The sequence below is a fragment of the Nicotiana attenuata genome, unplaced genomic scaffold (genome assembly GCF_001879085.1).
Source record: "Nicotiana attenuata strain UT unplaced genomic scaffold, NIATTr2, whole genome shotgun sequence".
Classification (NCBI taxonomy): Eukaryota; Viridiplantae; Streptophyta; class Magnoliopsida; order Solanales; family Solanaceae; genus Nicotiana; species Nicotiana attenuata.
The window spans coordinates 171,947-182,225 of NW_017670945.1; positions in this window are offsets into that span (position 1 = coordinate 171,947).

Here is a 10,279-nt window from a genome sequence, read left to right on the forward strand (position 1 = left end):
ATACATATATACGCGTATATAACGCCGTTTGAATCATATTTCAGCCACTGTGGGCAACATCATCATCATATACCAGCTGATCAGGTGGTGGTGCGTATATAATGCCGTAACCTTTTCTCATATCCCATATATATATATATATATATATATATATATATATATATAACGTCGTCTGGTCATGGTTCAATGTATATATATAAATGAATGCAATGCATGAAAAGTATGTCAATAAAATCTTTCGGAATGTCATAAGACCATTATACCTCTGATTAATATCATGAAATAAACTTTATCAACTTACATATTTTCTGAGACCCATGAACAGATGATAGAATAATATGACACACGGGAAATCAAGAATATAAGCATCTCTAGTATTTCTATGAATAGAGTCATTTATGGAAATTGTGTATTTGCTCATTTCGTTTGTGTCGTGTAGATCATGCCAAAAGAAAGAAGGGATAGCCTTAACATACCTGAGTTGATTCTCTTGACAATCCTCTAACACACGTTAATTGCGACAAAATACGGAACAAGTCGTATGAAAAGCTCGAAGCAACCACGTTGCTATGCCATGAAAATCTTGGCCGAACCCTTTCCTTAAGAACTTAGCAACAGCTTAGCAGAAACTCTCCTTGAGAGATTAGGATTTAACGTTACATGAAATGGCAAGTTTTGTTGAAAATGTTCCTTAAGAGATTAGAATTGAATTATGAGGGTTATCTCTAATATTTGGGTAGGCCCCACATGCTAGTGACAAAGCCACACAACCTACTTACATGTGCCACCTTTCATTCCTAATGTAAGAGTCACAAATCTTGGAATGAGGGCTGCCACATTGGTCTTAGCTTGGTCATATCCAAGATTATTAATTATTAACCCACTAATTTTCATTAACTTGCTAATTTCCCCATTAGCCAATAATTCACATAATTAAGAATTATCTCAAATTACTTAAAATACTACTCACTTTTAACACACTTTGTACATCTTACTATCATGGCCATGTGGTACCTTGTATGACACTAGTTCATAAATACCGGGTATTTTTGCTTGGGCCGTAATTTATCCCAAATGTCAAACTTTGACGAAATTCATTTTCTTCGATTTGCTTACTCTCAACTTCACGAATTTACTCATCACTTATTTGAAATAGCATAATGCTTATAATCTCAAAATAATCTTGTCCTTGAACTGAGGTCATTTATCTTACGACAATTTCACATATAATACTACATGGTGTAACATCGTCGTAATAAGATACTGTGGAGCGTAACATCATCATAATGTAATACTTCAGGGCGAAACTTCATCGTAATATAATACTGTGGGGCGTAGTATCGACGTAATACTGCAGGGCGTAACAAGGACCCTGGCGATAAATTTGTCCTCAAACTACTCTATGATATGTAGTGCCCTGTTGTGACTCAGTCCTTCCGGTGGCAGTTCGTCTTCATGAAAAGTGATCTTGCGGCTCTCCAATACTTTCCCTACCATATTGGCCATGTCCCCACTAGTAATGTTGTTGGGTACATAAGCTTCGGTCAACGCTTTCATCAACGCATTCCTACGCGCCTCCGAATTCTGTAGTAATGGAAAATTGGATATCTGAGCAGGGGTTATGTTCAGATGATCAACCACAGAATATTCTCTCGCCGGGACTTTTCCTCCAAAGATCGTCCGGCCCCATTTTAATGATAGTTGGCTTGGAGGTGGCTTCTTTACTCGTTCCACCCAAATGCTCGGGCGTGTAAACCCTACTAGTTCTGGTCATGCCTTGTGCTGCACCTGTCTCCTCCATTTTCCCTTTTCCTTTCCTTCTTGCCTCTACAGCATAGTCCCAAGGTATAACATTGGATTTAAAGGAAGGTGTAGGTGCTACCGTCACGGTGAAGGGTGTGGTCACTTTCACCTCAAACGGAGTTGGCGTGGCTGAGGATGTTGTTACTTCAACCTCAAACGGAGTCGGTGCGGCTAATTCAACCTCAATTAGTGACTGAATCTACACCACAATAGGTGTGAGAGTGACTGGAGGTATTTTAGGTTCATCCCCTGCACGAATGAGTCCAATTGACCCTTCCGGATCCCATTCTTCATCGGTTTCTATCACATTTACCCCCTCACCCCTTGTGATCTGGGAGAGGATTGCTGTGGACATTAGGTGTAGCCTCTTTTGCTTGTATAACCTTGGTGTCAATCAACGTCTGGATCTTATCCTTCAAAGTGCGACATTCATCGGTAATATGACCCTTCATGCCCGAGTGGTAGGAACATGTCTTGTTTGGATACACCCACTGAGAGGAGTTTTCCCTAGCAACGGCGGGAATAGGAATAACATAACCGGCAGCCTTCATTCTTTCATACAATTGGACGATGGGTTCAGCAATAGGGTTGTATTATCTGGGCGGTCTGCGGTCGGAATTCGTTCTAGGTTTTTGGTAATTTTGGCGGGCTGGTGGGGAGTGGTAGTATGCTGGCTGGGTGTTATAAGTATGGTAAGCGGTAGCAGATTGTTGGTATCTGGGAGGCGAAGGCTGATATGTGGGTGGGGGTGTTTAGTATGTGAGAGGAGACTTTGGACCTTGGGCCACCATCACTACCCCTACTTCCTTCTTTTTAGAAATACCGCCCGACTGCAAGGCTTTGTTTTTAGCCTGGAGTGCCTCAAAATTTGTCGTCATTCCGCTCTTAATCCCCTCTTCTATTCTTTCTCCTAACTTGATGATATCAGAAAATTTATGGTTCTTAATAACCATCAGTCTCTCATAATACTGTGAATTCTGAGCTCGGACAAAGAACTTATTCATCTATTCTTCTTCCAGTGCTGGCCTTACTTTTGCAGCTTCAGACCTCCACCGAGTAGCATACTCGCGAAAGTTTCTGTTGGCTTCTTCTTAAGATTCTGAATGTAGAAGACGTCTGGCACATTTTCTGTATTGAACCTGAACCGATTCATAAAATCTGACGCCATGCTTACCAGTTAACCCATTTCTTTGGGTTTTGACTGATGTACCAGGATAGGGCGTCTCCAGTGGGACGCCTCATGAACAGCTTCATGCGGATTCTTTCATCTTTACCAACCCCTACGAACTTGTCACAATATGTTCTCAAGTGTACCTTCGGATCACCAGTCCCGTCGAACATTTCGAATGTAGGAGGTTTGTAACCCTCTAGTAGCTCTACGTCCGGCTAAATACACAAATCCTCGTAATTCAAACCTTTGATGCCTTTATTGCCTTCAACACCTTTACTCGACTAGTAAGTTTCTTGAGTTCCTCTGCCATGTTCTTGATGAGCAGGTCCTTCTCGGCAGCCTCTGTTGTGTACAGGGTCTGTTGTGGAGTGTGGGTTAAGGTTTTCACGTATATGGGGTTGCTTTGATGGACTCGAGGAATTTGGGCGTAGTGATGGTCGTTGGTTTAGTTGTGGTAGGTGGTGGTTTGTGGATACTGGGTTGGATGGTGATGGTGTTGTGGAGGGGTCGGTACTGGAGGAGGATTAGGATTTTGAGGAGGTGTGGCATATTGATGAGGTGCGGGAGGATTTTGTTGGTTTTGTATGTTCTGGGGAGGTGTTGGTTTTTAGGCCTTTTGTTGGTTGACGTCGGGGACGTTCAGGGTAAGGGAAAGGTTTGCTAAGTTCCGGACCTGCTCAAGTTTCCTTTGTAACTCCAATATTTTCTGTTCTAGCCGTAAGACCAAATCATTCTGTGCCGGAGTACTCCGACCATTCGATGTCTTGACATTCTCTACATGCGTAGCGTTGTCTTTCCTGATACGCTCATATCATCCATTCTAGCTTTTCCCTTGATTTTAGGATCACTTGGAGGAGGAGGTGGTGGAGGACCTCTAGATCTGGTATGATATGTTGATGATGCCACTATGCACGAACCAACCTTTAGGGATGGGAATAAATAAAGAAAAGAAGGAAAACAAAAAGGTAAACAAGTTAGTAAGGAATGTTAAAAGGATATTTGCAGTATTTAAACATGTATTGCAGAATTATAGATTCGCGTCCTAGTTTGGGGACCTCATTGTGCCCGAGGTAGGCCTAAGCAACATATAGATTTGGAGAATATCGATGCCAATAACCGTGTCATTCATTAATATGATGAATGAACCAAATCTCTACTAAAACGACGATAATTATAAAGAGTCACTAATGGCATTTTCCTTATTACAATCAAAGTCTAAAACGAGTCTAGAAAGCAAGTAAAAACATCATTCCTAATCTATTTGGCCCCAGAGAGGCCTTCTCCATGCTTGGCCTTCTTGGCTCCATCAATCAGATTCCCCAGGTCGCGCATGTCCAGCAGCAGATACGCCCTTTCTAGATGCCCTCCTTCGTTGCTCCCTACATTCTGACAGTCCGAGATCCTTTTCCTTATCTTTCCTTCAAGATCTATCAACCCCTACTCCAAATATTCCAGCCTTTCTGTTGATTTAGTAACGATTTCTTTCCACTCGTTGATTGTTTCCATATCCACTTTATGTTGTTCGAAATGTCTGGCTTCATATTCGAAAACCCTTTTGTGCAACATCATGTGTTTGACTTGTGCTTCAGCAGCGTCATCTATAACCCTATTCTTCAGATTAATTCCTGGATTGACATCCCCTGCTATATTATCTACCAACCATGATGGACAGAAATACACATGGGTGGCGTGATACCGATCTGGCTCGATGGTATCTTTCTCCACAATGATCTTTTGATGCCACATGTGATGTGCCTCGAACTTGAATGGAATGGCGTTACCATGGAAGTCTGGTTTTTACTGAATCATGTTGGAAACTCGGGGTATAACCTGTTTTCTCCCAGCTTGCCTCATAACCCTTATAGGAGCATAAAGGTAGATCCCCTCAATCCGATTAACACAAGATGAGGAGCATCTCTCGACTTGATGATGAATTCACTACTAGAGAACCACTCGAACATCCAATGTACCTTGTCATCAGTCAAATTGCTAAAGAAATGTACCCAACTCACAGCATTTTCCTGTTGCACAAACCTATTTGGGATAAAAGTCATTCTCTTCGGATGGTGATAGGCTATGTGGTCATTCCATGGTCGTCGCGGAAGTTCTTGACGGTATTCTCCTCTCTAAAGGTGTTCTAACAGCCATACTTGCAGCAACAGATTGCAACCCTCGAAATGTCTATATCCCTTTTTGCAACGGCCTAAGGCTCGGTATATCTCAGCCAAAATCATAGGGACAATAGTATAAGTTTGCCCCTCAATCCCCTCCATTAATGTCTTAGTGACCATATCTAGGCGAGTGTGGATCCTTTCTTCCTGTATTGGAAATACCAGCATCCCCAGAAAATAGACAATGAATACAAAAGCTCGACGATGAGTCCAACCCAAATAAGTGATGGCAAACTCATCATGATAAAGGTGATATAACTTGTTGTGCCCATAACGCTCATAAAGGAAATCGAATGGTATGTAAGACTTCTTCAGACAGACTAACTCATCATTTTTCTTGAAACCCATCATTTTCAAGAAACCTTGAGAAGTGCGGTTTTTCGGTACCAACAAATTAAGGCTATCCCATGGGAGCCTAGCGAAGCCTCTTATTTCTTCTAAAAGGGGAGTCATTTCTATGTCGCTAAAACAAAAGACGGATCTCTTCTCATCCCAAAACATGGTGGCGGCCTCAATTAATGCATTGTTCGGCTGAATCTCTAACAAGGAGGGTAAATTTCCAAGGACTCTTTTCACATGATTTTTTTCACTTTGTAAGAGATTTCCCCACCAATCTAGCAGCAAAGGTGGGATATTTTGAACCATGCTGAACCTGGGGACTCCGTGCCTCATTTCTGCAAAACAAATAAAGTTAGCCCTTTCCCCCTTCGGATTTGGCTATTTACATGTTAATGATCAACATATTGGCATGTTTTCTCCAAATAATGCACAGATTGTGATTGTGTCCATTAGATTATGGAAATCCCGGCGGACTTTGGACAAGGCTTGCCTTAGCGAGTTATTACGCGGACAACATTCTAACCCATACTAGGTTTGGACATGATGCATGCACAGTTAATATTAGAGTGGGGGTTTCTAGAATAGTCTAGACTGGTACCCTCAAGTGGACAACTTGAGAGGAAAAGGCACGGAACCATTGACTGCACCACTGATCGACTATTTTACCGCAAATAAGCCTTTCCAAAATTAAAGGGTGATTTAGGAAGAGCGCGGACACTCATCAAGCGCCGCTATGGTATTAATTTTGCACGAGTGGAATATGATATGGAGCATGCTTTATGCAAAGATAAAACCACACGTTATCAAATATTTTGCATGATGAAAACAGTAAATGCAGTATTAAATGAAACGTAAAGATATAAAAAGAAAGAAAAACAAGGAAGAAGTTAGTGCGCACAATGTGGAAATTGTAATAAAGTAAACGAGGGAGTGAGGGTGGGGAGAGACATGATGTAGCAATTCTTACAAAAAAATATCTTGGAGCAAGCAAACATGACTACAAATAAAGGAAAACGCATGTTGTGAACAAATTGAGCAGAGATTTGCATATTAATACGAATTCAAATAAAGGGAAAACAGGGAAAAGGGTGTACTTGCAGCAATAAAAAGGAAACGGGAGCAGGATATTCATGTAACAGCAAAAATAAAAGACATGTTTATCATAGAAGGCTAATTCATACAAATCAAATTCGCTATGGTAAGAGCCTAAAAATATCCCCAGCAGAGTCGTCATGCTTTCGCGCCCCTTTTTCTCGCGAAATCGGATTTCGAGACGTGACAACTCTTTTAAGGAAGGTATTAAAAGAGAGAGACTCCACCTAACGGTTTTGAGGTGCGTTAGGGAACCTATTTGCAAATAACTCTAGTTTAACCCGTTCGCGTCACCAAAGATCGGGTAAGGGCTCAAATTACCTCGAAGAGAAGTGTTAGGCCCTCTTCGAGGTCCACAACTGTGGGTCCCAGAGGAACTCGAATTATATGAATTAGTCAAATAAACAGAGAGAAAGACAAGCAGTTTGGGCAGTTTTTATCAAAAGTCCTTGAATAAACACCATTAATCGATTTAAAGACAAGATGGGGGATCATAACTTTTTTAGCCTAAAGGATCACCCCGTGCAATATAAATAATACTTCGTAACTCCCTTGAGATGGGGTGTTACTCGTATTATTCAGCGGGCACAGACTATCATCTACTGCTACCCAATTACTATCTATAAGTTTTTACCTAGAGCGTACTAGTTGATTCTAAATCGTGCCTTATACGTGCACTACACGTCCCATGCCTATGGCCCAGGAGGCGTTTGGACCTCTATTTTGGATAGTTCTAAACTTAACTTAGGCTTCTCAAAAATGATAAAACTAGGCGACATACAAAATAAGTTGGACTTCATGTAAAGGCAATTAAGGGCTCAAGTTAGCCTCCACACTTAGACAACAAATGCACGCGAACAAATAATCATATTAAGCGTTAGACAATTTTAGAATTGAGCAAAATTAAAGCCATTAAGCCCTATAGACATGGTTTCAATGTGACCTCGTGCGGGCAGTTTCAGATGCAAGGTGCCATCTTATAGACGTGATTTCTAAATAACTATAGAGTTTAGGGGAATCTGGTATTGCCTGCTGATTATTGAAATTACAAATTATACGTGATTAAACCTATAGACATGATCTCTAGGTGATTTACGTAGTAACTGGCACTAGCAGTGATACCCATTGGAGATACTCAGAATTACTCAGTTTGATCCTACAGGCATGTTATCTAATAGTGGCAGAGCTAAGAAATGAAACAGTGCTTGAAAAAGTTCAATATTAACACTTTAAAGCGAGTGGTAGTATCCTATAGGCAGGATTTCTAACGATTAGCAATTGAAACTAATTTTTTTATTCTTAACTCCTATTGGCATAATTTCTAGGTGAGTAGTACAATAACAACAGCAAATTGATCAATTAAAGTCCTATAGGCATGATTTCTAGATGAAGATTAGCATAACATAATCCTATAGTCATAGTATCTGATGAATACGCTGCAATTATGCAAATTGAAAGAATGGTCATTGATATTTTATTTCCTATAGGCATGATATCTAATAAAACACCTAGGCGCAGAACATGTTGAACGAATTAAACATCCAGGTCCAATAGGCAGGTTATCTAACAAACACATAGGAGTAGAACATACTGAACCAATTAAATACCTATAGGCAGGATTTCTCGCCCTTTTCATACAAACATTAGAATAGACCCATTTTCCAAATTTTACTAACACCCCAATTGTTATTACAACATTATTACAGACCCAATGAATGAAATAAATTACAAAGTTACAAAATCACTATAGTGGGCCTATGACAGGCCCAAAGTGTACCCAGCCCAACCAGGCCTTCGATTCTGTATCCATACAGGTTTCACCACAGCTCAGAAATCATAGCCAACTAAACCCAGAAAACAATCTTTATTTGCACAAAATAGCCCACATCCAGTATCCATAATTGATCAAAAGACCCAGAAAACAGTCGTTTACACAAGCCAATTGGCTTATTCAGTAGGTAGAAGGGTGGAGGGACTGAGCAATTAGGACAAAGTGCCAAGGAACCTTAGATCCTAGTGTGTCATAGTTCACAAAGGTCTCAAATTGGACCCCGAGCAGTACTCACACTAGGGAGGTTACTAGAGGAGTTTTAAGGGGCCTTGGCTTTCAGCCGGCCAAGAATTAGAGACTCAGAATAGGGAGGCAACCAATGAAAATAGTAGTAAAGTAATAAGGTTGGAAAAGTGCATTTGCAAACATCACAAAGTGATCACACAATGAACATGTCAACACAGAGGGTGTATGAATTCAAGAAAATAGTTAAGACTGCAATTTTCACTTAACATATTGGGGCAGGTTACATATTAATAAGAAGCGGGGGGGGGGGGGGGGGGCTAAAGCTTATGGGGTTACAAAGTTAATAGGCAAGTAGCATTAGGATAGCAAAACAATTAGTTATGTCACGCCCCGAACCTGGGTCTGGACGTAACACGACACTCGGTGCCTGACTATGTGACCGAGCGAACCAACTGGCCGGCTGAATCAACATATGATATCATAACATACTAACTGCGAAAAATAAACTAACACATGCTGATATGCTGAAAGTCTAAATGATAAAATTAAAGTGCGGAAATACTAATACAATTTTGAAACATATTTATAGTCAACATAGCTTAATATGAAAAGCCTGCGACTCTGTCTAGCTGTTACTCTAGTCTATGAAGCCTCTATTGAAGTACTGAAAAACAATGTCTATCTGTAAATACTGAAAGACTATAAGGTAATGATAATGCCCCAAAAGAACTGGGTATCACCCAATAGCTGGTACGAGAATCTTAGCGCTCTGAATCGTCAACCTGTAAGTCATTACCTGCATCGTGAGATGCAGGCCCCGGGTAAAAAGGGACGTCAGTACATTTGAATTGCACTGGTATGTAAATCAACTGAAAGAAAGAATTATAAATGTTGAAACTGAAACTGAATTGATAACTAAGAATTGATAATTGATAACTGAAATGATAACTGATAACTGTAATGATAACTGATAACTGAACTAAACAAAGGAAGTAATGATATGAATACTCCCTCTTCTGAATGATGAACAACCTGTTTATCTGAAGATTAAACTGCGGCCTCAGGCCCAATATATATATATGTGCACAAACTGCGGCCTCGGGCCCAAGTATACGTATACATAACTGCTACCTCAGGTCCAAAATGCATAAAGCATAAACTGCGGCCTCAGGCCCAAAGATGCATAAAGCATTAGCTGTGGCCTCAGGCCCAAATATAGGTGTTCAACATTCAGGGATTTAAAATCATGAACTGAGAATCATACTGCAATACATAATAGTGAAATACTGAATCACGCTGAGTTACATGATACTGGAATACTGGATCACACTGAGTTACATTATACTGGATTACTGAATCATACTGAGTTACATAATACTGGAATACTGAATCATACTGAGTTACATAATACTGGAATACTGAATCATACTGAGTTACATAATACTGGAATACTGAATAGGACTAGAATGAGACACGTATTCTTGAACTGGTTATGAACACTGAAACTTCAAATGTTTATGACATGCTGAGTAAGCTATACTGAGACTTAGGGACATCAAGCCCAAGTCTATATTGAATACGAACTGAGCTCACAACGTTCAGAATGAAAGTCATGAACGAGTTATGAAGCTAGAGAACAGAAGTTCTACAACTATTCAAGGAACTAGGCTTAACTATATTTCTGAG